The sequence below is a fragment of the Jaculus jaculus genome, chromosome 8 (assembly GCF_020740685.1).
Source record: "Jaculus jaculus isolate mJacJac1 chromosome 8, mJacJac1.mat.Y.cur, whole genome shotgun sequence".
NCBI classification, from domain to species: Eukaryota; Metazoa; Chordata; class Mammalia; order Rodentia; family Dipodidae; genus Jaculus; species Jaculus jaculus.
The window spans coordinates 136,773,294-136,800,767 of record NC_059109.1 but is presented as its reverse complement, the minus strand read 5'-3'; positions in this window follow the sequence as shown (position 1 = coordinate 136,800,767).

Here is a 27,474-nt window from a genome sequence, read left to right as displayed (position 1 = left end):
AGCACAGTTTCTCTTGTCCCATTTCCACGGCCCTTTGTCTCCATGCTGCTGTTTTGCACACACCTGTCACATCCACAACACGAAATTATAATCTTCACTTAAATGCCAGTTGTCTTTTAATGAAAGTAAAATAACAGCCAAGTGTCCTGTCACCCCAGTGTTTGCTGTCCAATGGGCCTTGCTGCCTTCCCTGGGCTCTGGGCTTTTTCCACGGCTGTCACCTCCCGCCGGGAGGGCTTCCTTTAGATTACCTTGTCGTGTCGGTCTGCGGGTAACCAGTTCTCTCAGCTTTTGTTGTCCCTGTTGTTTTTAATAACTGCAAATGTCACAGTTTTCCCCTCATGTTGTTTTCTTATCTCCTGGTCTTCATTGCTCCTGAGGAGAAAATGTGTCGTTGGAACTGCTGTTCCTGCTTGCAATCCATCTACTTCCCACTGCTTTCAACGTGTTCTTTATCTAGACATTTTGGCGGCACTACTGTGATTTTTCTACTTATGGTTTTCTTTATATTTATCTCATTTTTTTGGGGAAGGGGCTGATGATCATTTGGCAACACTGATATTTTTCACCAAATCCGGGAGGACTGTTGGCTATTTATCCTCACATACTTTTTCTGCTTTCTTCTCTCTCTGATTATGTGTGTTAAGCTGACTGGCACAGTTTCGCTGAGCACTCCCCTTTCATTTTCGTTCCATTTTCTTCTTCCCTGCATCGTGCAGTCTGCCTTTGAATACACCAACTCTTTTGTCATCTCATTGGGGGAAGTGCATTAATGAATATTCCATTTGAGATAATTATACTCTCCAGCTCTGGAGTCTCCGCTGGGACTTGATTTTTAAAATTTTCTGAGATGGTGACCAAATACTTGCATGAAATTCACCATGCTAACCTGTTGGTGCATTCCCTGGCATGAAGAACCCCCGCGGGGCTGTATCACCCCTACCATCTGTCCCCATGCCTCATGCTCATCTCACAAACCTGAACCTGTGCCCAGTTTCCATTTGAAGGTTTAACTGTTTGAGAGCTTAGTCCCCCTGCCTAGAAAACCCCATTCTAATTATCTCTATCGATGTAACTGTTCTTCATAAAGACAGGCTCACAACAGCATTGGTCCTCCTGAGATTCACTTATCTCACTTAGCATCTTCTTTAAAATATTTTCATTTATTTGTATGCAAGGAGAGACACACAGAGAGAAAACGGGCATGCCAGGGCCTCTTGCCATTGTAAACAAACTCCAGACATATGCCCCACTTTGTGCATCTGGATTTATGTAGGCACTGGGGAACTGAACCTTGGTCATCAGGCTTTGTAAACAAGTGCCTTTAACCACTGAGCCATCACTCCAGTCCCTCACTTAGCATCTTGTCCTCCAGGTTCATCCAAGGGGAAGTGCATGTCAGACTCTCCTTCCTTCCTAAGTCAGATGACATGTCTGTTTCACATACACATCACATTTTATTTATCTTTTAAATTAAAGCATTTATTGCACGCCCATTGCTAGATGGTCATGTTCCTTTCACCTGACTTGAAAACAATTTGAGGGGGTGAAATAGAGAGAAAGTGAGAGAGAGAAAGAGACAGATTCAGACAGACAGACAGAGAGAGAGAATGGGAGCGCCAGGGCCTCCAGCCACTGCAAACGAACTTCAAACGCATGCACCACTTGTGCATCTGGCTTACATGGGTCCTGGGTAATCAAACCTGGGTCCTTTGGCTTTGCAGGCAAGTGTCTTAACTGTTAAGCCCTCTCTCTTTCTTTTAATGGGAATGTAGATGTTCAAATGGTAATGTTCAAATTCCCATTTGATGTTCAAATTAGCTGATAATGAATGGCTTTATTTCCTTCCTGCTACTCCTTTTCTATTTCTCTTTCATATTTCACTGCACCTCCCAGGACTGTATGCTTTCTTTTCTCTCTGTCTTTATCTCCTTTCTTTTGTCATCTCTGCTATGTAAGTACATTCAATGAATACTGCATTTGAAGTGATTTTTGTGTGTTCGTGGTGAGAATCCAACTATTCAACTCAGGGCCTTGACCATGCCGGACAGTGCTTGACCACTGAGCTATACCCCCCAAGTCATTCATTTGAAAGATCTTGTACTTCACAACCCCAGAATTTCCATTTGGACTTGGCATTTGAATTTTTTTCTAAAATTGTGGCAAAACACACATATAAAATTTACCATCCTCATCTGCTAACGTGTATTGTTCTGTGGCATTCAGTTCATTCACAGGGCGGTGTGAACCCTACCTCCATCTGTCCACCGGCCTCTTTCTCTGCTTGCAAGCCTGAAGCAGCAATATGATATGGGGTAGACGTGGTGAGCAGCTCCCCTTGCCTTGCTCTGGTCCTCCGGGAAACTGAGATTTCGCCATGAGGTGTGATGTTCGCAGTGATTTTCATAGATGTCCTCTTGCCGCTAATAAAGCACCTTGTCTTCACAGTGTGCCGAGAGTTTCCATTACAGATGGAAAAAGTGGACTTTTATCAGAAACTCCTCCTGTCTGTTGAATCATCACATGATGTATCTATTCTTTTATATGGTATGATAGTAGCTGACTGATTTATTTTCTAATGTTGGGTGGGTTTTTTGTTGTTGTTGTTTGAGTTAGGCTCTTGCTCTAGTCCAGGCTAACCGGGAATTCACTATGTAGTCTCAGGGTGGCCTTGAACTCACAGCGATCCTCCTACCTCTGCCTCCCAAGTGCAGCTATTTTCTCACATTGAGCCAGCATTACATTCCCAGAATAAAACGCGTGTGAGCATCGGGCATTCCCTTTTGACACATTGCTGAGTTTGTCTCAGTGTTTCTCTGTGTTTGCCCATGAGCAATGCTGTTCTATGGCTGTCTTCTCATGCCTTTGTTTTTCATGTCCGAGTAAGGCTGGCCTTATAAAATGAGTTAGAAAGTGTCCCCGCTTCTGTTCATTGGAAGAGCTTGGGTAGAGTTGACGTCAGCACTTCATTAAATGTTTGTTAGAATTTGTTTAAGAAATCACCTGACCCTGGACTGTGTTTGTTGTTTTTTTGTTTTCTATTTCTCTCCTTTTCTTCATCGTTCCCAGCCCTCCCTCCTTCCCCCTCTCTTTCCTTCTACTTTTCTCCCTCCTCTTTCCTCATCCTCCTCCTCCTCTTTCTTCTTCCCCGCTCTCTTTCTTTCTTTCATTCATTCTTTCTTTTTCTTCTGGGGTCTTAATCCAGAACTTTACCCACACTAGTCAAGTGTTCTGCCACTAAGCAACATCCCCAGCTCCCCCCCCCTTTCTCATTACTTAAGATGGAACCTGAAGTCACTTAACCTGGTACTTCCTCTTCATCCCGTGGATTATTAGGAGATGTCTTTAATTTCCAATTATTCCTGAATTTTTTTAGATGGCTTTCTGTTTCTAGTTTAAGTCCATTGTGGTCAAAGAATATACGTTCTATGATATTCACTTCTTTGATGGTTAATTTCTTACTAATAACTTTACTTTATGAACACATTACATATTGGTCATATTCCAAGTGGGTTACACTCTCCCCTTCCCCATTACACAAAGGGCCCTCCTCAGTGGAGTTCTCAGTAGTCATGTGGAGTCATGAACATACCAGCCAGTCTCTGAGTGGGGACGATGTCTAAGAATGTATATTCCCACCCTGTGGCTCTTACATTTTTTTCATCCCCTCTTCTGCAATGTCCCCTGAGCCTTGGAAGGCATATTAGAAGTCACATTTAGTGTTGAGCTTTCAGCAGCCTCTGATTTTCCGCTTGGATGAGTCTTGAGTGTCCTCAGCATCTACCGCCATCTCCCTAGAGGGGGTTGTCAGGACAGCACTGAGAGCAGCACTCGTGTTTAATCTGACACTTCCTCTGTGGTGGCTCCTGGTCCCTGGCAGATGTGCTAGAGATGACTCATCTTATGCTCCATTTCAAAATTTTAAAATCTTATGCATTTCTTCTTTCAGTTTTATCAGTGTTTCTCTCATATGGTCCAGAACTCTCTTTGTAGGAAAATAGATATTTAGGACTGCTCAACTTTGTTTGGGGAATGGATATCATATGGAATGGTCCTGCTTGTACCTGGCAGTTTACTTGCCTCTGAAGTCATTTCTGTGTGGCATTAATATAGCTCTTTCTGCTTTTTATTGATGAGGGCTTACTTGATATATCTTTTCCATTCTTTTAAAGAGAAGCCAGCAAACTCTCTCTGTAAAGGGCTTTGATTTTGCCATCTATTCCTTCTTCTTCTTCTTTTGTTCACAGCTCATTAAAAAATATATAAGTGGGCTGGAGAGATGGTTTAGCAGTTAAGGCAGTTGCCAGCAAAGCCAAAGGACCCAGGATCAATTCCACAGTACTCATGTAAAGTCAGATGCACAAGGTGGCTCAGACATCTGGAGTTCTTTTGTAGTGGCTAGATGCCCTGGTATACCCATTCTCTCTCTCTCTCTCTCTCAAATAAGTTTAAAAAATACTTTTAAAAAATATAAAAGCCACTCTTTAGAACAAGTCAGGCAATGTTGTCCTGTGGGTCATAGTTTGATGTTCCTTAATCCATACAAATATGTGTGTGTGTGTATAGTGTGCTTGCATGTGCATATGAATGCACATGTGTATGCATGTATGTTCAAGTGTACTCACCTATATATGCACATGTGTGTGGATCTTCAATTGCTGTCTGTCTTAGTTTTTTGTTGTTTTTAGAGACACAATGTTACTCCAGCTCAGGCTGACCTGAAACTCACTCTGTAGCCCCAGGCTGGCCTTGAACTCACAGTGATCCTCCTATCTCAGCTTCCCAAATGCTGGGACTATAGGCACAATCTACTATGCTGGTATTTCCACCTCGTTTTTTGAGACATGGTCTCTCACTTAACCCAGAGCTCACGATCAAGCCTATTAAGTAGCCAGCAAGCTCCAGGGATCCTCTTGTCTCTACCTTACCAGTGCTGAGATTACAGATATGAGCCACCACAGTGCTGGGGATCGAACTCAGGTCCTTATGCTTGAACAGCAAGCTCCTTACCCACTGAGCCACCTCCCCAGCCCAGGCAGTATCCAACGGAGCAGTGTGTCTGCTTCAATCCAAGGTGAGAATCTTTGCTTCCTAATTGCTATGTTTAGATTATTTAGAATGGGGTTATTGGTAATAGTTGGATTTGAGTCTATCATTTGATTTTTTTTAATCTTCCCATTTTTGTCTCAGATAAACTTCCTCTCTTCTTTTTAAGTTCTTTGAATGTTTTTTATCCATTTATTTTCTATATTAGCTTTTTGCCACTTCACTTTACATTATTTTTTCATTGCTCCTTCAGAAATTATCTGCACATCTCTTCCTTCATTATCTGTTTAGAATTGAGAGTTTACACCGCATGTAAACACACCAGTCACATCGTCACAGTATTTATCTTCGCTCTGTCAGTGCCGCACTTTACAGCTTTTGTTACCATTGTCACATGGGTTACAACTGCACACACTGAGTCTTCCTTGCCATGTTAGCCTCTGTGCTGCTGCTGCAGACATACTTTTTAAAGGCAATGGGGGTTGCTCACCTGCAGAAGCTGGAGTGGAATGTTGGGAGAAGGGCTTCATTAGTCTTCTGCCTGGCCTTGTTTTGAGCCAGAATCTCTTTGTACTAATTCCAAAGCTCGTGGGCTCTGAAGATTCTCTGGTCTCTGCTCCCCTGTGGGACTGGCGTTACAGGCAATGGCTGTTTTACTTGGTATGTAGAGATTTGAACTCAGGCAGGTCCCTTCATGCTGGTGCAGGAAACACATTGAACCATTGAGCCATCCCTCCAGCCCTGTTTAATTTCTTAAGTTATTCATTTTGGGTATTGAGCCTTTGCAAGATGACTAGCTGGCAAGGATTTCCTCCTGGTCCATAAGCTTTCTTCTCTGATCACCCTTTGCTCTGCAGAAGCTCTTTGTTTTGATGCACTCTCACCCGTCAGGCCTCACTCTTCCGCTCCAAGCTCTTGGAGTCCTATTCTTTCCAGCAGAGACTTAACTGTGCATGGGGGCTCTCTCCCTGTTTTCCTCTAGAGGCTTCGAGGTTTTGGGACTTACACTAAAATCTTTAATACATTTTGAATTTATTCCAGTACAGGGTGAGAGCGGGGGCTTTGGTTCGTGCTGCATGTGGATTTCCGATTTCACCACACATTGAGAAAGCTGCACTTTTGTCAGGAATTAGGGATTATCTTGGGGGGTCCTCTGTTCTACTCCCTTGGTCAATGTGTCTGTTTTGGTGATAGCGCCGTGATGTTTTTGCTGCTGTAGCTCTGTAGAATAATTTGGGGACAGGTAATATGAAATATTTCCAGGGTTGGTCTTTTGCTCAGGATTGCCTTCGCAAATTCTGGATCTTTTGTGATTGCTATCTGTTTCAGTATCATTTTTTCTAATTGTGTGAAGACTCTGTCATTTGAACTTTCATGAATATTTTATTGAATCTGTACATGACTTTGGCAACATAGTGATTTTCACAATATTAATTCTACGAATCCATAAGCATAGGCCTTTCCATATTTCACTGTTGGTTTTTTCAATTTCTTTCTTCAGTGTTTATGGTTTGCGCTGTAAAGGTATTTCACCATCTTAGCTAAGTAATTCACCATCACCATTAAGTTTATTTCTAGATTATTCTTTAGGTGACTATGAATAAGGCTATGTTTCTGATTTTATTCTTAGCATGTTTGTATAGAAAAATTACTGATTTTTATATGTTGATTTTATATACTGATAATTTGATAAAAATATTTACAAAATCCAATCAATTTCTGATGGGTTCCATAGGATCTTTTAAGTACAGGATTTATCATCTGTGAATGGGGACACTTTATTTTGTCAATCTTAAAACCTGAACAGTTTATATTTGTATCTCTTCTATTTCCTTTTTCTTACTCTTTGGATATGGATAAGAATTCAAGGGCTTGAGAGATGGCTTAGTAGTTCAGGCACTTGCTTGCAAAGCCAAAGGACCCAGGTTTGATTCCCCAGGACCCACGTAAGCCAGATGCACAAGGTGGTGCATGTGTCTAGAGTTTGTTTACAGTGGTTGGAGACCCTGGCATGCTGCCCCCCCACCACAGCCCCTGGATTAAAAAAAAAAAGAATTCAAGCAGTATACTGAATAAAAATGGATTAGGGAGAGGGGCCACCTTTGTCATTCCTGATTTTAAAGGAAATGCTTTCAGTTATTTCTTATTGAGTAAATACTGACTATATTGGTTTGTAGGGATAATGTTGATTTTGTGAACAGATGGATCTTTTTGTTCCTAAATTCCTCAGAGATTTTATCATAAACAAAGGTTAAACCTCATCAAGATTTTTTATGCTCTATTAAGATAATCATGTGAGCCAGGCATGGTGGCACACGCCTTTAATCTCAGCACTTGGGAGGCAGAGTTAGGAGGATTGCCATGAGTTCAAGGCCACCCTGAGACTGCATAGCGAATTCCAGGTCAGCCTAGGTTAGAGCGAGACCCTACCTTGACAAATCAAAAAAAAAAGATATGTGTGATCTCTTGTATTTAACCTTATGTTCTAGATTATGTTTTATTGACTTGTGCATGTCAAACCATCCTTCAACTCCCAAAATGAAATAAACTTAATTGTGATGAATGATCTTTTTAATGTGCTGCTGAATTCAGTTTTCAAGTACCTTAATTTAAAAAATAACCACTCTGTTTCATTGAGCCTTTATATTGTTCTTATTTATCTATTTATTTATTTAAGTGGGGGAGAAAGAGGCAGATAGAGAGCAAATGGGCATGCCAAGGCCTCCTGCCACTGCAAATGAATTCCAGGCACATGGGCCACTTGTGTATCTGGCTTTACATGGATATTAGGGAATTGAACCCAGGCCTTCAGGCTTTGTAAGGAAGTTCCTTTAATCACTGAATGATCTCTCCAGTCCTATATTGGTCTTTTAGTCAGTCCCCATTTCATTAATTGCCACCTCAATCTTTTCTTTCTAGCTACTAATTTTTGCTTTGACTTTTCTTGCTTCTAAAACTTTAAGGTGCATGATTAGGTTATTTACTCAAGATTTCTCTCACTTTTTGGTGTAGGCACAACTATAAACTTCCATCTTAGAAGAGGCTTCACTAACCTTAATTTCTGATAAGTTGTGCTTTATTTTCATTTGATACTAGGAATTTTTTAATTTCATTCTCCATGTGTTTGCATTGTTGTAGTAAATCTCCTTGCTGCTGACTTCTAGCTGTATGTCATTATTATTTGATAAGATATAAGAAATTTACTTCAACTTTTACAAATATTTATTTACTTATTCAAGAGAGAGAGAATGAGAATGTGTGTGCCAGGGATCTTGCTGTTGCAAATAAACTGCAGGCATATGTGCCAGTTTGTGCATCTGTCCTTACATGGGTTTGGGAAAATTAAACCCATATCATCAGGCTTTGCAAGCAAGCACCTTTAACTGCTTAGCCATCTCTCTAGTCCCACATTTCAACTTTTTATACTTGTTAAGACTTACTTCATGTTGGCCTAAAATATTATTTATTTTGGAAAAAATTCCGAGTGCTGAGAAGAATATATATTCTTCAACTACTGCCTCTATACATTATAGATGTCCATAAGTCCATTTGCAGTTTAACTCTGTATTTTTTTAAAAAAAATTTGTTTTATGTTTATTTATTTATTTGAAAGTGACAGACAGAGAGAGAGACAGAGAGAGCGAGAGAGAGAATGGGCATGCCAGGGCCACCAGCCTCTGCAAAGAAACTCCAGACGCATGTGCCCCTTGTGCATCTGGCTAACATGGATCCTGGGGAATCGAGCCTCAGACCAGGGTCCTTAGGCTTCACAGGCAAGCGCTTAACTGCTAAGCCATCTTTCCAGCCCTAACTCTGTATTTTACTTTTTAAAAATAGTTTATTTATTTATGTGTGTGTATGGGGAGCCATCAGGGTCTCTTATTATTGCAAATGAATGTCAGACACATGTACCACTTTGTGCATCTGGCTTTACATGGGTGCTGGGGAATTGAGCCTGGGCAGGTAGGCTTTGCAATCAAGCACTTTGAATGACTGAGCCATCTCCTCAACCCTTAACTCTGCTGCTTCCTTGTTGATTTGTTTTTGTTTTTGTTTTTCAAGGGAGGGTCTCATTCTATCCCAGGCTGACCTGGAATTCAGAATGTAGTCTCAGGGTGGCCTTGAACTCACCATGATCCTCCTACCTCTGCCTCCCAAGGGCTGGGATTGAAGGCGTATGCCACCACGCCCAGTGTTTATTGGTTTGTTTTTTTTAGTTTGGGTGTTCCATGTATCGATGAGTATGGCATATTAAAGTGACCCATTTATTAGTCACTTTCCATATCACTGTGACAAAATACCTAACCAGAAGTGACTAAAGGAAGTAAGGGTTACTTTTGGCTTACAAATCAAGGAGATAGTCCATGGCAGCAGGAGCTCAAGACAACTGGCCACACTGTGTCCAGTCCAGAAGCAGAGTGACGAATGTCCATTCTCAGCTGCCTGTGTCTTGTTTATTCAATCCAGTCCCCCCAGCCCGTGGAACGGTGCCACCCACATTTAACATGGATCTTCCCCCTCAGTTAACCTAATCTAGAAACTCCATCACAGAAATACTGAATGTCTGCTCTCACGGCTGTTCTGAGTCTCATCCAGTTGACAGTCATGATTGGCCGCCATGCCCACTGCTGCCATATCCGGATCTCTCTGCCCCGCATCCCAGCAGTCTCTGTTTTATTTAACCAGGTAGGCTGCCTGTGCTCATGCCGCCCCGAGCGTGCCCAGTCCTACCTGGCACTTGATGCACAGCACTTACCGCATATATATTTATAGCTCTTATATCTTCTTTGTGAATAATTCACTTCATTAATACAAATTTTAAAAATTATTAATAGCTTTTTGTCTCTTCTGACTGCTTTTGGCCTGAAGTCTACTTTTTCAGATATGAGTTCAGCTACTCCTGCTTGCATTTGAATTTCATTGACCTGGAATATCATCTTTTGTCTTTGTGCTTGCAGTCTGTACATCTTTGCTAGTGAGATGCTTCCTGTGGACAATGAGTAGTCGGAGCTGTTTGTAAGTCTGTTTGTTTGAGGAAGGTCTCACTGTATCCCAATTCACCATGTAGTCTCAGGCTGGCTTTGAACCACAGTGACACTCCCACCTGTGCCTCCCAAGTGCTAGGATTAAAGATGTGCACCATCACAGCTGGCTAATCTTAATTTTTTTTTTAATTAGAGAGAAGAGAGGGAGGGAAAGGGGGAGAATGGGTGTATCAGGGCCTCTAGCCATTGCAAACAAACTCCAGATGCATGTGCTGTCTTATGTGGGTTCTGGGGAATTGAACCTAGGTCCTTAGGCTTTACAGGCAAGTGCCTCAAGACTAAGCCATCTCATCAGCCCTGGATCTTGTTTTTTCGTTTTTTTTTTGTTGTTGTTGTTGTTGTTGTTTTTTGAGGTAGGGTCTCACTCTAGCCCAGGCTGACCTGGAATTCACTATGGAATCTCAGGGTGGCCTTGAACTCATGGCAATCCTCCTACCTCTGCCTCCCGAGTGCTGGGATTAAAGGTGTGTGCCACCACACCCGGCTCCTGGATCTTGTTTTTAATCTAAGTGGTCAATCTACATTTTTTAGATGGTTGAGACCATTTACATTTGCAGTTATTTGTAAGAGGAATTTCCTGATTCCAATTAACTCTGATAACTTGGTTTATTCAAGTACTGTTGGTTCTTTGGTTTCTGCCTCATCCATCTTGGGAGTTTGGGGGGGGGGGCTATTGAGTCAAACGCGTTTGACTCTATTCAAAACCTCGTCTCTCATTTAAACCTCCTGAGAAGCTGCTCGTCTGTAGCTCTCACCTTGGGACTCTTCCTCACCAGCGTGTAGGCCTCGTCTCAGCCTGTGCTAGAGCACTGCTTTAGTGACCCTGGGGTCCCTTAGCCTGTTCATATCCACCAAGTCTAAAGGATAGCTTTACTTAATATAGCAATCCTTGTTGGCAATTACTTACTCTCCAGGTTAAAAATAGGCCATTCCCTACTTTTCTGGCTTTTAGGTTTCTAATGGGTTAGTTTGACATTGTAAATTGGCACTTTTCTCGTACACTTTTCGATGTTATTTCTTCATTCTAGAACATTTTAACAATAACATGATGTGTTAAGTTCTCTTCCAGTTATATCTATTCAGGGATCTAAAAGCCTCTTTGCCCTGATGTATATATCTTTCTCTAGGTTTTGAATATTTTCTACCACACTTTTCTTATATTGGTTTTCTATGGCTTTAATTTGAATTGCAAATCCTTAGTCTACTCATAGAGTCTTGGGTTTGTTCTCTTGATCATATTTCTTAAAAGTTGTGGACATTCTTGTTTGTTTGTTTGTTTATTTTATTTCCCTGTATTGATGCCTGAATGTAGTATTCCCTAACCTTGTCTTCCATCCTGGTACTTTTTTTTTCTGTCTGATCTAGTCTATTGGTGAAATTTTCTACTGTATTTTAATTCAATTTGTTGAGTTTTTAATTTCAAACATTTCCCTTCTGCTATTTTTCAGAATCTGCATTTCCTTAATGGGTTTCTCATTCACGCTTCCCACTTTTTTTATGCAGGTTCTGCATTGACTTCCTCACTTCATCCTTCTGTTAGAACCTCTTCAAAGCCATACATCATATCTAAAACTAGACTTTTGAATTCTTTGCACTGCATTTCAGCTTTTTTAGTGTTTTTGAATTTGGTTATTGAGGAATTATAAACTTTTGGTGGAGTCACATTGCCTTCGTTCTTCATGTTTCTTGAGTTCCTTTGTCACGATTTACACATCTGTGGGGATAGATAAGTCTTTCCACTTTTTCAGGGTTACTAGGCAGTCTTATCCTTGCTTGTGATCCCCACTACCACTCAGAGGAGAAAAGGCAGACAGTAGTAACAAAATAGAAATTCAAAAATAATCCAGATATTTAAATACAGTGGAAACAACAATTTACCCTCAATAAAGTTAAAATAGGATCTAAGGTATTTATAAATTATAACTTTAAAAATTATTCAAATTAGGGGCTGAAAAGATTGTTCAGTGGTTGGGGCACTTGCCTGCAGAGCCTAATAATCCAGGTTCAATTCCTCAGTACTAAAAAACCAGACACACAAAGTGGCACATGTGTCTGGAGTTCATTTGCATGGCTGGAGGTCCTGACACACCCATTCTCTCTCTTTCTGTGTCTGCCCTTTTCTTTCTGTGCTGGCAAAAAAAATAAATATTTTTAAAAATAAATTAATGATGAAAAAATTATTCAAACTAAAGTTAGTAGTGATTAGTCGACAAAATGAAGTGGTGATGGGGAGAGAAGAAAGGGAAGAAACAAGATAGGAAAGAGAGGAAAAGTAGATGGAATAGAGGTGTAATGACTAAGACTGAAGGAAAGCACCATAAAAACAAGTAAAGAAACAAAAAATCAAAACAAAAAAATCTATCAGGCAACTTTCTTCCTTACTAAGGACAAGCAGGTAGGCCCTCTCCCTTCCCTGTGCATCTATACAGTGCTTTGGGAGCAGAGGCAGCTGAGTTATTTTCCTCTGAAGTCCATGTGTTAGACCAGAAGGGGCTTTTTGCAGGCTGACCCCGATCCTGAGTTCCCTGCTGGGTATTCAGAAGCTGCCTTTATATAGCTTTGTCCTGGGACCCCCTTGCTGCATACATCTTCACACCAAAGATGCTCTGCCTGTGTGGGTTCAATGTTGACAATTCCCAAGTAGTGGTTGCTTTCTACCCATCACCCTGGTCCTCTGGGAGTGCAGGAAGCAGTCAATTCAAAAGGAGTGTGCACTGGCCAGGCCAGGCATGTGCCTCCAACCAACCTTGTGTGCCCCAGCCACTCCATGCTTTGTGTTGGCACCCTCCACTCATATTCACACCCAGCTGGTCTCGCTCTCTTCAGAGTTCCCACTGCCCTTCCAACCATCTTTCCACCTTCAGATTCCCTCCATGCTGTGGTTTGTGTCTTACAGTAGCCTGCACTTTCGTTTTTAAATATTTTTGTTGATTTATTTAAGAGAGAGGTAAGGGTGTGTGCATGCGTACGTGCGTGCGTGTGTGCATGTATGTGTGTGTGTGTGTGTGTGTGTGTGTGTGTGTATGGGCACACCAGGGCCTCTTACCACTACAGACAAACTCCAGATATATGTGCCACTTTGTGCATCTGGCTTTATGTGGGTAATGGGAAATTGAACCGAGGCTAGCAGGTTTTGCAAGCAAGTGCCTTTAACCACTGAGCCATCTCCTCAGTCCAGTAGCTTGCACTTTCTACCCGAGAAGATCAGTGTCTGAATGTAAGTTTACATCACCACCAACGTTCAGGATGTACAGTTATTTTGGGGTAATCTCTTCCTTATCCAGTGGAAGAGGGGAGGTCTTTAGGGTTTGGAGGCACAAAAATTCAGGATCCTTTTTCATACCTGGTAGAGAGGTCTGACTGCAAGACCCCTCCCTAGATGACTCCCCTTCATGTGGTGATCTCAGAGGTTCAAGGTGTGTCTCCTCTGGCATCTGCTGTGTGGCATGTGGCTCTCCTGTCTTTAACTTTATTTCCCTGGGAGCCTGCTATGCACTGGGGATGCCTGCTGAGACTTCCCTTGTCTTCTCTGTGTAAAGCTCCTCTCTTAGCACTGTGTATCAGGGTCTACTGTTTATTTTATACGTCTGAGGTTCAGTATTTCTCAGTGTCACCTAGTTTCTGTCTGCTGATGGAGGTTGCTTACCCTCTCCCTGCAGCCACACACTTGATGTTTTATTTCAGATTCATGGAGACTCAGGAAAACACAGTGTCTTGGATCCACCATCTTCCTTCCTCATGATCATTCTTGAATGATTGCTTTTCTCGATGGAGAATTCTGAGTTGACAGTTTAATTTCACATGTTTAAAGGTGCCGCACAGTCTACTGGTAAGCTTGTCTCTGATAAGAAATCTTTGTCATTCTTTCCTCCCATGGAAGGCATCATTTGTCTCTGGCTGCTTTCCAAATTTTTCTTTATCTCTAGTTTCTGGTAGTTTCATTATGATGTATCTGTGTGTGGGTTTCTTTGAATTTATCCTGGTAGGGCTTTTTAAGTCTCTTGAACCTGCAAATTAATGGCTTTTTGAAAAAAAAGTTCAAACATTATTCATTCATAACATTTGTTCTGTACCAGTGTTTCTTCATTTTTATAGATTTCAATGGTGAGTATTGAATATTTCAATATAATAGTATTAGACATTTTAACACAATGGTGAGCAGTAGATAGTTCATTAAGATGGTGAGCATCGGACATTTCAATGCAATGGTGAGTATTAGATATTTTTTAAAGTTTTTAAAAAGTTTTTTGTTTATTTTTATTTATTTATTTGACAGCAACAGACAGAGAGAGAAAGAGGCAAAGAGAGAGAGAGAGAATGGATGTGCCAGGGCTTCCAGCCACTGCAAACAAACTCCAGACACGTGCACTCCCTTGTGCAGCTGGCTAACGTGGGTTCTAGGGAGTAGAGCCACAAACGGGGGTCCTTGGGCTTCACAGGCAAGCGCTGAGCTGCTAAGCCGTCTCTTCAGCCCAAGTATTAGATATTTCAATACACACAATGGTGAGCACTAGATAGTTCAACACAATGGAGTTTCAGACAGTTCGATACAATGGTATTAGACAGTTCAGTCCAATGGTTAGCACTGGACATTTCAATTCAGTGTTAGACAGTTCAGCATAATGGTGAGCATCAGGCATTTCAACACAATGGTGAGCACTGGACAGTTCAATACTATGATGAGTATTAAATGTTTCAATATCGTCCCACAAGTCCTTTAGTCATTTATTTACCAAAGCTTTTTATTTTCTTTCTCAATATTTCACACTGCATCACTTCTATTGATCTATACACAAGTTTTCATTTTTTATTTTTTATTTTTTTTTTGAAGCAGGGTCTCATTGTAGCCCAGGCTGATCTGAAGCTCACTCTGTGGCCCTAGGCTAGTCTTGAATTCATGGCAATCCTCCTACCTCAGTCTCAGGCTCCCCAGTGCTGGGCCTAAAAGCACGTGCCACCACACCTGGCTTCTTTTCTTTTTAAAGTTTTTTTTTTTTTATTAACAATTTATATACATATATATTGATCATAATACTCTGGTTACCTTCTCTCTGTTCCACTCCTCTTTCACTGTACTGGCTCATCTTTCCAACTGGTCCCTCTTCTATTTTGATGTCTTTATTTTTTTAAATCAAGTCGAATATTATTGCTATTTTTTTGCCATTCTCCACCGTCTGTGAGGGAATGTTGATAGGTCCAATATTATGCAGGCCTGATACAGTAACAGCAGCCATGGTGAACTAATGAACACGACGGATGCCGTGTATCTGGCAGACGGCGCTTCCCAGCGCTCCTCCCGTCCCTGGGCTCTCACATATTTCTGCCACCCCTGTGCGGTATTTCCTGGGTCTTGCGGGCTGTGACAGAGATGCCTCATTTGGTGGTGAACTCTCAACTTTTACTTCTCAGCATCTTGAGGAACTCATGTCTCCCCAGTAGTCACTGTCATCTGAAAAGAAAGCTTCTCTAACCAAAAGCGAGAACGGAGCTGGTATGTGGGCATAATGCGTGCATTTAGCCAGGCAGCAGCAGCGGCTTCTGTCCTAGGGCTCATGACCTCCCCAGCCATAGGCTTTTGACTAGGTTTTCTATATCAGGTATGAATTTTCTCCTAGGGACTGGGCCCCAAATCCAATCAGAAAGCAGATGGCTATCCCCATGACAAACATGCCATCACTTCAGTAGTTGGCACATCTTGCCTAGCTGGGCAGTTGTATAGTTTTCAGGGTCCGTGGCTATGGTTAAGAGCTGGTAACTTTTCTTCCCCATCAGACTCCACAGACGGCACTGTCCGGCACGACCACGGCTAGTCAACAGGAAGGAGACTTCTAGCTCATTTCTGGCTTGATTTCTCCGTGTCCTGCAACCCCTGCATGGGGTTTTCAGCAATAGGCTCTCACCATCTAGTGAAGAGCCCCAGCAATAGCTGGCAGTGTTTGGGGACCTCAGAGGACTCCATGACTAACAACTCACAGGGAGGTGTCCCACTGCTGGCACGAAAAATTTTCTGTAACAGCCCGTGGCTTCTGGGCAAAGCATTATTCACCCCTAAAGGACACTTTTGCTCAATCTCTCTCTCTCTACGTATGTATGTATGTATGTATGTATGTATGTATGTATGTATGTAAATGTGTGTGTGTATGTAATTTAGCTAGTGAAGAAAGAATGGGTTTCCGTATGGGTCATTCCTAACGTCTGTAATTTTGACTAGCCCTCCTCCCACTCCTTCCTTTCCTCAGCCCCCTGCCTGCCTCGGATCACTGCATCCCAGCATTGTGCCTCTCTACTTGCACATCTTCTCTACCTTCCCCTTAAGCCCGCGCCTCTCCTCCCTCCCTCGTGGCCCCTTTCTAGCTTCCTGGCCTCTACTACCGACTTTTACTCCAACTCACACACAAGTCTAAACATTTGAAGCTAGGATCCACATTTGACAGAGAGCATGCAGCATCTGACTTTCTGAACCTAGGAGATCTATTCAATTTCCTGAGATCTTCATAATTTCACGTTCTTTACAGCTGAATATAACTCTATTGTGTATAAGTACTGCATCTTCATTATCAGTGTATCAGTTGATGGGCACTAAGGCTGGTTCCGTCGCCTGGCTATGGTGACTACAGCAGAACTAAGCATGGATGAACAAGTTTCTCTGTAGTAATGTGTAGAGTCCTGAGGGCAAATGCCCAGGAGTGGAATAGCAGGATGGTATGGAAGATCTACTTTGAGCTGTGTCCGAATCGTCCACATTAATTTTCATAATGGCTGTATAATTTCCATTCCCACAACAGTGGAGAATTCTTCTTTAGGGGCTGAAGAGATGGCTCAGCAGTTAAGGCACTTGCCTATAAAGCCTAACAACTTGGGTTTGATTTCCTAGTACCCATGTAAAGCCAGATGCACAAAGTGGTGCGTGCATGTGGGATTTGTTTGCAGTGCTGGAGGCCCCGTTGTACCCATCTTATCTCTCTCCCTCTCATAAATAAATAAAAACATTTTTAAAATAATTGTTCTTTACCTGTCTCCTCAAGAGCACTTATTGTCATTCGAGTTTTAAAAATATTTACTTATTTATTCATGAGAGAAAGAGGCAGACAGAGCGTCTCTATGGGAGCCCCAGGGGCTCCTGCCGTTGCAAACAAACTCCAGAGGCATGCACCGCTTTGTGCAACTGGCTTTACTTGAGAGCTGGAGAATCAGGTCCGGGCTGCCAGGCTTTGCAAGCAAGTGTCTTTAACCATTGAGCAATCTCTCCAGGCCATCATTTGATATTTTGATGCTATCCATTCTGAGAGAAGTGAAATGGAATCTCAAAGTAGTTTTATTTTTCATTTCCTTGATGACTAGAGATGTTGAACAGTTGAGAAATATTTATTGGGCCTTTTTTTTCTTTTGAAAACTTTATTCAGTTCTGTAGCCCATTTTTTTTGATTGGGTTGATTTATTATTTAGTTTTTTTCTAGTTCCTTGAATAGCTAAGGTATTGATTCTCTGTATGATATATAGCTGGAAAAGATTATTCTATAGGCTGCCTCTTTGCTGAGCTAACAGTGTCTTTCACTGTACAAAAGCTTTCTAACTTCATGAGGTACCATTGGTTGATTAGTGGTCTTACTCCTTGAGTGACTGGAGTTTTATTCAGAAAGTCCTTGCCTATGCCTATATGTTGAAATGTTTCCCTTGCTTTTTTCTCTAGCAGTTTCATGGTTCAAGTCTGAGGTTAAGATCTTTGATCCATTTGGACTTGATTCTTGTGCATGGAGAAAGATAAGGATCTATGTTCACTCTTTTACACATAGATATCCAGTTTCCTCAGCACCATTTGGTAAAGAAGCTGTCTTTTCTCCAGTGAATATATTTGACATTGTCATCAATAATCAGATGACTGTAGCTGTCTGGGTTTACGTCTGGGTCCTCTATTCTGTTCCACTGATCTGCATATCTGTGTGTGTGCCATTGCCACGCTGTTTTTACTGTGGCTCTGTAATGCATGTTGAAATCAGGAGTGGTAAGACCACCAGCCTTATCTTTGTTGGCCAGAATTGCTTTGGTTTTTGACATTTTGGTGCTTCCCAGTGAATTTTAGGATTTTTTTGTTTGTTTGTTTTGTTTTGTTTTGTTTTGTTTTGTTTTGTTTTGTTTTGTTTTGTTTTGTTTTGTTTTGTTTTGTTTTTCGAGGTAGGGTCTCACTCTGGTCCAGGCTGATCTGGAATTAACTCTGTCATCTCAGGGTGGCCTTGAACTCATGGCAATCCTCCTACTTCTGCCTCCTGAGTGCTGGGATTAAAGGCGTGCGCCACCACGTCCAGCTAGGATTGCTTTTACTATCAGTGAAGAATGGCATTGGAATTTTTATAGGGTTTGCATTAAATCTGTAGATAGCAATTTTCACAATATTAATTCTTTCAATCCATGAACATGGAATGTTTTCCCATTTCCTGGTGTCTTTTGCAATTTCTCTTTTAAGTGTTTTAAATTTTTCATTGTAAAGATCCTCAATTTCATTGGTTAGGTTTATTCCAAGGTATTTTTTGAGGCACTTGTGAATGGGAATGTTCCTCTGATTCCATCCTTAACATGTTTGTTATTGGAATATAGTTTCTCTTGTTTAAAAAAACAAATGTGGGACTAGAAAGATGGCTTAGTGGTTAAGGCACTTGTTGGCAAAACCAAAGGATCCAGGTTCAATTCTCCAGTACCCATGTAAAGCCAGATGCACAAAGTGGTGCATGCATCTGGAGGTCATTTGCAGTGGCTAGCATGCCCACTCTCTCTATATATACATATATACATGCTTTTCTCTCTCTCTCTCTCTCTCTCTCACTCTCTCCTTCTCACAAATAAATAAATAATTTAAAAACACTGTACTGGAAAGAGCTATGTATTCTGTGGAGGGAGCTGGGGAGCTCAATGATCTTACCCAGCAGTGGACTCTGCATGCTTTACGGCTGTCCATCCAGAACAAAAGTGCACTGGTACAATGGTGGCATGTCTGTTTTGGGGGAAACCAACGGCTCTCTGATTTGGATTTGAGGCCTGATCCATAGGAGGGAATTCCTGCCTAGTACTGTAAACCTAATTAAAAGCCTATGGCTGGGGAGATAGGTCATAAGCCCTAGAAGAAAAACTACTACTGTTGTCTGGCTAAATGGATATATTATGTCTACGAAACTGCTCTATAAATGCTTTCGTCTATAACCCTATCTATCTTTTAATGTTACTCTCACTTTTGGGTGGAGAAACTTCTCTTCAGATGCAATGACCACTGGGGTGACTCAAAATTCATCAAAGTTCTGAGTAGTGACAATGGACTGTTTAGTGCTGAGTAAAAACTTGTGACTTTACCATGTGTTAGGTTTATATGTGAGTGCGTGTGTGAGAGAGTGCCTGTGTGTGGAGGGCAGAGGTCAGCGTGGGATGTCTTCTACAGCCATTCCCCCTTTCTCTGAGCACCCGTCCCTGAACACGGAGCTCACTACCTCAGCTAGACAGGCTGCCCGCGAGTCCCGGGGATCCTTCAGTCTCGGCCTCCCCAGCGCTGGCTTTAGCACGACTGTGAGCGTGGGGATCTGAACTCGCGGCCTCACGCTTACACAGCAAGCACTTGGCCCACCGAGCCATCACCTCGGCACCCGTGATTCGTTTTCTTTGTTAAACTTTGATTTTTCTGCTTAGGTCAGGATTTTTCAATGCTGTCATGAAGAACCACAACAGCTGACTTTCATTCATTGAGCATCCAACGTCTGGGCATTCTCCGGGCCAGCACGATTGTGTTGTCTCCCTCTTGACGATTCACCAGACTTTCCTGATTCTTGGTATGCAAACCACAGCTGAATTTTTTAAATTTTTATTTTTATTTGCAAGCACAGACAGACACAGAAAGAAAATAGGTGAGTCAGCCTCTAACCACTGCAAACAGACTCCAGATGCTTGTGCCACTTTGTGCATCTGGCTTTATGTGGGTACTGTGGAAATAAACCAGGGTCATCAGGCTTTGTAGGAAAGTGCCTTAACCTCTGAGCCATCACTCCAGCCCTGTTATTCTTAATGCATTTATTTATTTACAAGGAGAGAGAGAGAGAGAACGGGCATGCCAAGGCCTCCTGCCACTGCAAACGAACTCCAGATGCATGCACCACTGTGCATCTGCCTTTACGTAGGCCCTGGGGAATCAACCGCAGGTCCTTAGGCTCTGCAGGCAAGTGCCTTCACCACTGGGCCATCTCTCTAGGGCCAAGGTTGAATTTTTGCTATGCTAGAAGACAAGAACTTATTACAATCATCTGGGGCGTGTTAGTTTTCTCTCTTGCCCTACCCTCCTCCTCCGTGCCTTGCATTTAGCAGTGGCCCAAGGGTCACCTCTCATCATAGCATCTGTCTAGGTTTGGGGAAGTTTGTTGTAGTTTGGGGTGTCTTTCTTTGGGTCACAATTTTAAAAGCACCTGTTACCCCAGCTGAACTACAACCGCTCTGAGACCTGGGGTTATCTCTTTGATATTATCTCTCACGATCTGATTCAGAATAAAATCATAATGAATGTTGTTGGATGGGTTGATGAATGAATGAATTAATTAATTAAAAGTACACGCAAGTAAGATGGGACTCTGCAGTGGCCCCAGCGCTCTCACTGCCTCTGTGAACTGCTTATTCATAAGGCAGAGGAAGTAGGGCCATACAATCTCTCAACCCCAGGAAGACACAGTGCCTTCCTGTAGGGACATCGAGGATTCAGGTGTGATTGTCCTGTTGGGAATTCTCAGGGCCAAGGGAAGGCTGGTTAGAGGAAGCCCGACAGAGACCCAGAGGAGAAGGAAGCTGAGGCTGCCTCTCAGGACCTGACTTGGCGCTCTCTTCAGAAATGTGTCTCTCAGCAAGAATGTGGAAGCCTATGGCAGGAACATAGTGAATGTCCTCCAGAGGGAGAAAGAAGCAAGAGACCAACTGGTCGACCACTCAATCATACCAGGAGGGTGCCCCAAAGATGTTCCCTCCATGTCTGCTTGGCAGAAAGGATTTGCTGCTCGGCCCACTACTATGTGTGGGCTTTACTGTAGAAACACAAGTGCATTGTCCTGGTAGGTAGCACCCCCACAGATATAACTACAGGCCTACCTCCCACAAAATCTCAAAACTACAAAAGCAAGCCTGGCGTGGTGGCTCACACCTTTAATCCCAGCACTTGGAGGCAGAGGTAGGAGGATCGCTGTGAGTTTGAGGCCACCCTGAAAACAAAACCAAAAGAAAACTACAAAAGCAGTGGAATCAGCATTGAAACCCAGTTCTGCTGCTCTCAAGGACTGGGCACTGCCCACAGAGTTGCCTGCTTCCCTGGCATAGGAGATCAGAGCCTGACCATGTTTTCTTAATATTATTTTTATTGTGGTAATATAGACACAACATAAACTTTATTGTATTTTTTAAGTAGAAACTTTGTATGGACACATAATAGGTTGGCACCATCATTTCCTTCCTCCCGGCCCCCACTCTACTGAGGGCCCCCCTTAGTGGGATTGCTGGTGTTCACCATGTAGTTGTAGGTTATGAGCTGTGAGAGCAGCACGGTCGTTGTGCGGGGGGGGGCTGTGTGTCTGGATATTTCCTCCCACCAAGTGGCTCTTAAATATTTTTTTGCTTCCTGAGCCTCACAGCATAAAATTTACCATCTTAGCCACTTTTGAGTGCACAGGTCACTGGTATGGAGGAGATTTGTGTTATTCCAGAACCCAGCAGGCCAAGGTAGGAGGATCGCAGTGAGTTTGAGGCCAGCCTGGGCTACAGAGTGAGTTCCAGGTCAGGCTGGGCTGGAGTGATCCTCCCACAGCCTTCGTAGCCTCCCTTCTAGATTCTGTGCCTGTGAACAACTATACCAGAGACGCTGCTCTCTTTGGAATCAGGACTGGCTTACTTCAGGTAGCATCGTGACCTCAAGGTCATCCAAGTCGGTGCATGGTTCAGGATGAGCTTCCTCTTCAAGGGTGACTCTGCATGTCCAAGACATCACGCCTGGTTCACCCATGTGTCCATTTGCAGGCCCTTGAGCTGCTCTGTGGTCAATATCGCTGCAATGATGAAGGACCTGCTGTGTCCTGTGGCAATTTTACTTCTAACTTTTTGAGCTACAGCCAAACTGTCCCACAGCAGCCCCGCCGCGGCACACACCAGCCCTGCGTGACAACTCCCGGCCCTGGGACCAGCGTCAGGCTCATTATTCCAGGGGTTTGTTTTCATAGACGCTATCCTAATGGGCGTGAGGTTGTATCTCACTATAATTTGGACTTGCATTTTGCTAACCATTAGTCATGTCCCACATCTTTTCATGTGCTTATTAGCCATTTATGTATCTTCTTAGCAAAAAATGTCTATTCAATCCTTTGCCTAGTTCTGAATTCAGTTGGTTTATTGTTTGTTGGTGCTTTTGAGATGAGCTCTCACTGCGTAACCCAGCCTGGCCTTCAACTCACGATCCTCCCACATCAGCCTCCCGAGTCGCTTGAATTACAGGTGCACACCATTGTTATCCCCTAAATTGGCCTATCTCGCCTCTTTTAGGGGAGATAGAAGAGTGGAATTAGGGCTTTGTGCCTGCCACACAAACACCCTGCCAATGAGCTACATGTTTTTGGGTTTTAAGAATTGATATTCTGAGTCTAAATACCTTATTAGATGTCAGACTTGTAAATACCTTGTCTCATTCTATAGGTTACTCTATTAACAGTGATTTTGGATAAACAAGATTTTTAAACATTCACCAAGTCCAAATGGCCTACTTTTTGGTTTGTTCTGTGTGTGTGTGTTCACAGCAGGATCTCACACTAGCTCAGGCTGACCTGGAACTGCTCTCAGCTGGAGGCCTCAGGCTGGCCTCCAACTCATGGTGAGCCGCCTACTTCAGCCTAGTGTAAAGGTGTGCTCCACTGTGCCTGACCCATTTGACCTGCTTTTTCTTTCTTTTTTTCTTTCTTTTTTTTTTTCTTTTGCTGTCTTAGTCATGTTGAGGTCATGTCCAAGACATCAAATCCAATGTCATGAAGCCTTTGTAGGGTTCATGTACTTTACCAATGAGGAAACTGAAGCCCAAGGTTGGGGACCACACACAGTATCCTGAAAACTGGCCACCGCCCCATCTCAGCATCCACAGTCTTTTCTGTTAGCCTCCCTCTCTCCTGCGCTAACTACCCACTCACTGACCAGGAGGTGAGGTACAAAGGGAAGATGGTGTTGGTTGAAGATAGAAATCTTGCAGAGATTTATGTGAGGGGTTGGATGTCCCTCATGCTGCAAGCATCTCCAGGTGTGTGACCTTGGCCTCGGAGGCTCTTGGACAGGAGCAAGATCAGGGCTCCAAGCCAAGGGCGCGGCTGACTTTGCTGGAGAAGTGTTACTTCTTCTTGAGATGGCTCATGGCCCGAGTCTGAACCTGGGCCTCTAGGTGAGCTCTCAATCCCACAGTCCCTTGGATGCCACACACAGCCCCTCCATCCTTCAACAAGGCACTTCTAGTTCCTTCTGACAGCTGGGTTCTGCAGCCCGGGCTCAGAAGACACTCCTGTGACTACAGGTCTGTAGTTCTGGAGTTGCATGCAGGTGAAGCCTAATAAATGCTGGATGAGAAAGCTGGCTATAGGCCATTGGTATACTGGATGGTATACTAGACCAGGCATTGTCATGGATCCCATAGAAATTCATCCAGCTCGTGAGAAGAAAAACAGCATAAGTGGCAAAATAATAATAATAATAATAGTAATAATAATGTGCCTGGTGTGCTGGGGATCCGTTCCTTGGTTGCCTCTAGGCCCATGCAGGGTTGAGGAGGGAGGGGCCAGGGCAGCACCGAGAACCACAGAGCCGTGGGGGTAGAGATCCAGCCAGAGACCACTTCTTGTTAGCTGCCGATGGGGGAACAAAACCAGGTGCCCACGCATTTTAATTGGAAGGAGTTCTGTCTTTCTGACTGTTGCACCCACCTCAGCTGATCACAAAAGCCCTTGGGGACACACAGCAGGGCCCAAAGAAAGCAGCGGGGGCGGTGAGTTAACCTTGGTGCAGGTTGGACATCTCACAGGAGAGCTGCAGCTTGTCCCCACGGCGCTAGCTGGACTCCACCCCTCGGGATGACCAGAAAGAAACCCTGTGCCTTTGAGGATGGAGCCTAGCCTGGGCTCTGGGGGTCAACCTAACAGCGGAGGGCCGTGCACGCGGCCTGTCGCCCCCTAAGGCCCGTCTAGGGGCTGTGGCAGACCCGCATCGGGAGCGGGGCGCGGAGCAAGCGGGCTGCCAGGCTCACAGGGCGGCCGCGTGTACGGGGAGGGCCAGTGCTCTTCCGAGGGCTTTCAAATGCATTATCTTGTTGGAGGCTCATTTGAGGCAAGGACTCGGAGCAGACTGGAAAACAACTAATTTGCTGTGTCCTGAATGGGGAGGAAGCTGAATGCAGCATGTATTTTTGCTGAATCCCAAACCAAAACAACCTTTTGTTAAAGAACAAACAAATAAACAAAACTGCTGAACACTAATTCAGCCCGGAACATGGTCTGACCGGAAGCTGCTCAGGGCCGAGAATCACTGCAGGAAATTCGACAGGCATTTGATTGGGTGGCGGGGGGCCTGCGGGGGTCACAGAACAGTTCCTGAGCAAGAGCTTTTGGGGGCGCAACAACAAAGTGTCCTTGAGGGCAAGGCACAGCTTTCCCGGCAGCCCTGCAGCCCTAAGCCATCAGGAGATGCTGGCGGGGAGGGCTGGGGAGGGGACACTTCAGCTTTGAGACACTGGGCTGGGCCGGAAGGATGGGTGGTATTGGGGGCCTGGGGCCTTGCCGTGCCTGAGTGAGATGGCCTATTTGAAAGGACCTGGAGAGAAAGGTTTGGGGAGGAGGGGTGTCAGCAGCCCCAAGTCAGAGTCATACCCACAGGCAGTGATCTGCAGTGGGAGGTAGGAGGGAGCCTCCAAGAGGACCTGATGACTCATCCACACCTCACTTCTCTGAAATAAATCTATCTCCTCCGTCTTTGTGACGCAGTCACATTGATCGGCTTAGTGCCCCAGGGAGAACAAGGGTCTGGGGCTCCAGAGCTAGATTATGGGGGAAGTGGCCTGATCCTCCACTCCACGTCTATCCTGGTGATGTCACTGTGTGGGCCACACATGTGTACCTTGGGTTATAGACCACAGCATTCACATGTGTGCACATCTACTTGGACACACACACACACACAAACACACGTGTTACTGTGCACACTCAAGGGCCCAGTCTTGATCTACAGCCTGTCCTCCTGCCAGAGACCAGAACCCAGCTTGCAGGAGGTCCCTTAGCAAGGCAGCAGGGGCCAGAGGTGAGGGGAGAAGTCCTCATCTTCCAGGCCCACAAGGCTCAGGAACGGGGACTGAGTGCCCAGGGGTCTGCACCCAGCTCTTTTAAAGGGAGTCTCGGAGCCAATGAGCTCCAGGTTCAGTGGGAGACCCTGAGAGTCAGGTGACCATTGTCTGTGCCCCAAAACATCCATCAGTGCCTGTCAGAGGCACTTCCCTGATACAGTTGCTTTGAGTGGCCCTGAGCCCTCTGAGATCCACTTGATGGCAGGTCACTTGCAAACATTCCTAGAATCTGGCACCGACTCTGTCCTGCTTCCTCCATGAGGTGGTTTGGACGTGAACTGTTCTCTGAGTGTGGGAGTCTTGGTTCACCATGCAGCGGTGCCCAGAGGTGACACTATGGACAGGTGACTCGAGTGTGAGCGCCCTGACTTCATCGGAGATGAGTTCACAGCTGAATGACTAATGAAGGGTGAGGCTGCGCTGGGGAGAAGCTGACCACTGGGGACATGCTTTGTGAAGGGCACAGCTTTGTCTCGCTTTTGCACGTGTAGGTGTATAACATGCATGCATGTTTGGATGTGTGTGATCGTGCATGCACGTGAAGGCCTGAGGTTGACGTGGAGTGTCTTCCTCAGTCACTCCGCACCTCACTTTGTGAGACAGGCTCTCTCACTGAGCCTAGAGCTCACCAGCTGGCCTTGACTAGTCAGCCAGCAAGCCCCAGGGACCCTCCTGTCTGACCCCAATTCTCGGAGGATGGGCAAAATGCATAGACAACAACATGCCTGGCATTTTACCCGAGTGCTGGGTATCCAAACACAGCTTCTCATGCTTAAGCAGCAAGCGTGTAACCCGCCGAATCACCTCCCTATAGGGTGCTTGTCCCACCTCCTTTCTCTCTCCGTTTCCTGGCTGCCAGCAGGTGAGCAGCCACCCCTGCCCCCCTCTGCCTGCCTCACCTCAGATGAGGCAACGGACTCTGCCAACGACAATTGGATGGAAAGCTGTTTCACACACTCCCCTATGCTGACACAGACAGACCTAACATTTGGGGGGAGTCGTCTTTTACTTCCAGGACCAGAATGGGGTGCTGTGGACTGTACCCTTTCTCACAAAGGATGGAGACCATCTGGCTTTCTTCCCCAATGCCACAGCCCAGTAGCTGAGCCTCTTGGATGCCCCAAGGACAGCCCAGATATTGAGCAATGGGGGTTACAGGAGTGGCCTGAGTAGGAGCAAGGCACCAGCCCCAAGAATCAGGGCCTCTTGCCGTGGGCTCCTCAGCACCTTCCGGCCACACCCCCAGTGCCAGGATGTTCAGATGCTGGTGAATCTCCGTGTTCCCTCAGGCCTGCAAACACACAAGATGCTCACGGTGGTGCCATCTCGGGCTTCCTGCTCAGAGGAGAAAACTGAAGTCGCCTTTCTTCCCTGCTCTCCAATCTCAGAGAAGCTGGTCAGACTGCCGCGTGGAAGCGGAGGACTCTAATCCCTCCACCCCAGTCACCTGTCCCCAAAGGCGTTTCCATTCTTTCTCAGTCCTTGTCACTGTTCAAGAGGTAACAGCACCCTGCCCCTGGCTCAGGTTTAACCTGCCCTCTGGCCCTGGGGGTGTCCACACTGAGATCCCCGTAGAGTAGCTGTGGGGGTCCCCAGCCTTGGGACACTCCACTGTGACAACAGTGGCAATGACTGTGGCCTTATGCATCAGAACCAGCACTTTGCCATGTTTCTTGTACACCTCTGTTCAGAAGCCAGGCTCACATGGTCCCAAGGGTGCCCAGCTGCCCTGTGACTCTGCTGTCCCTGTTTCTAGGGCCCTAAACGACTGGACTAAGCAGTCATACACTCCATCTTCTTGGACCCGGGGAAAGGAGAGCCTTTGGCTCACCCCCACCAGCTCCACACTGGACTTGCAGGCCAGGCCCTCAGCCTGCAGCTGGTCCCCAGCTGGCTCTCTATCCCTGAGGCTGCTTTTGTACCCACACAAGGGAGACTCAGTTCCTCTGCTGCCCCTTGACCCTGTTTCCTGTGTCTACTACATGGGCACAGCCTGCTGGCGGGGGGTGGTTGATA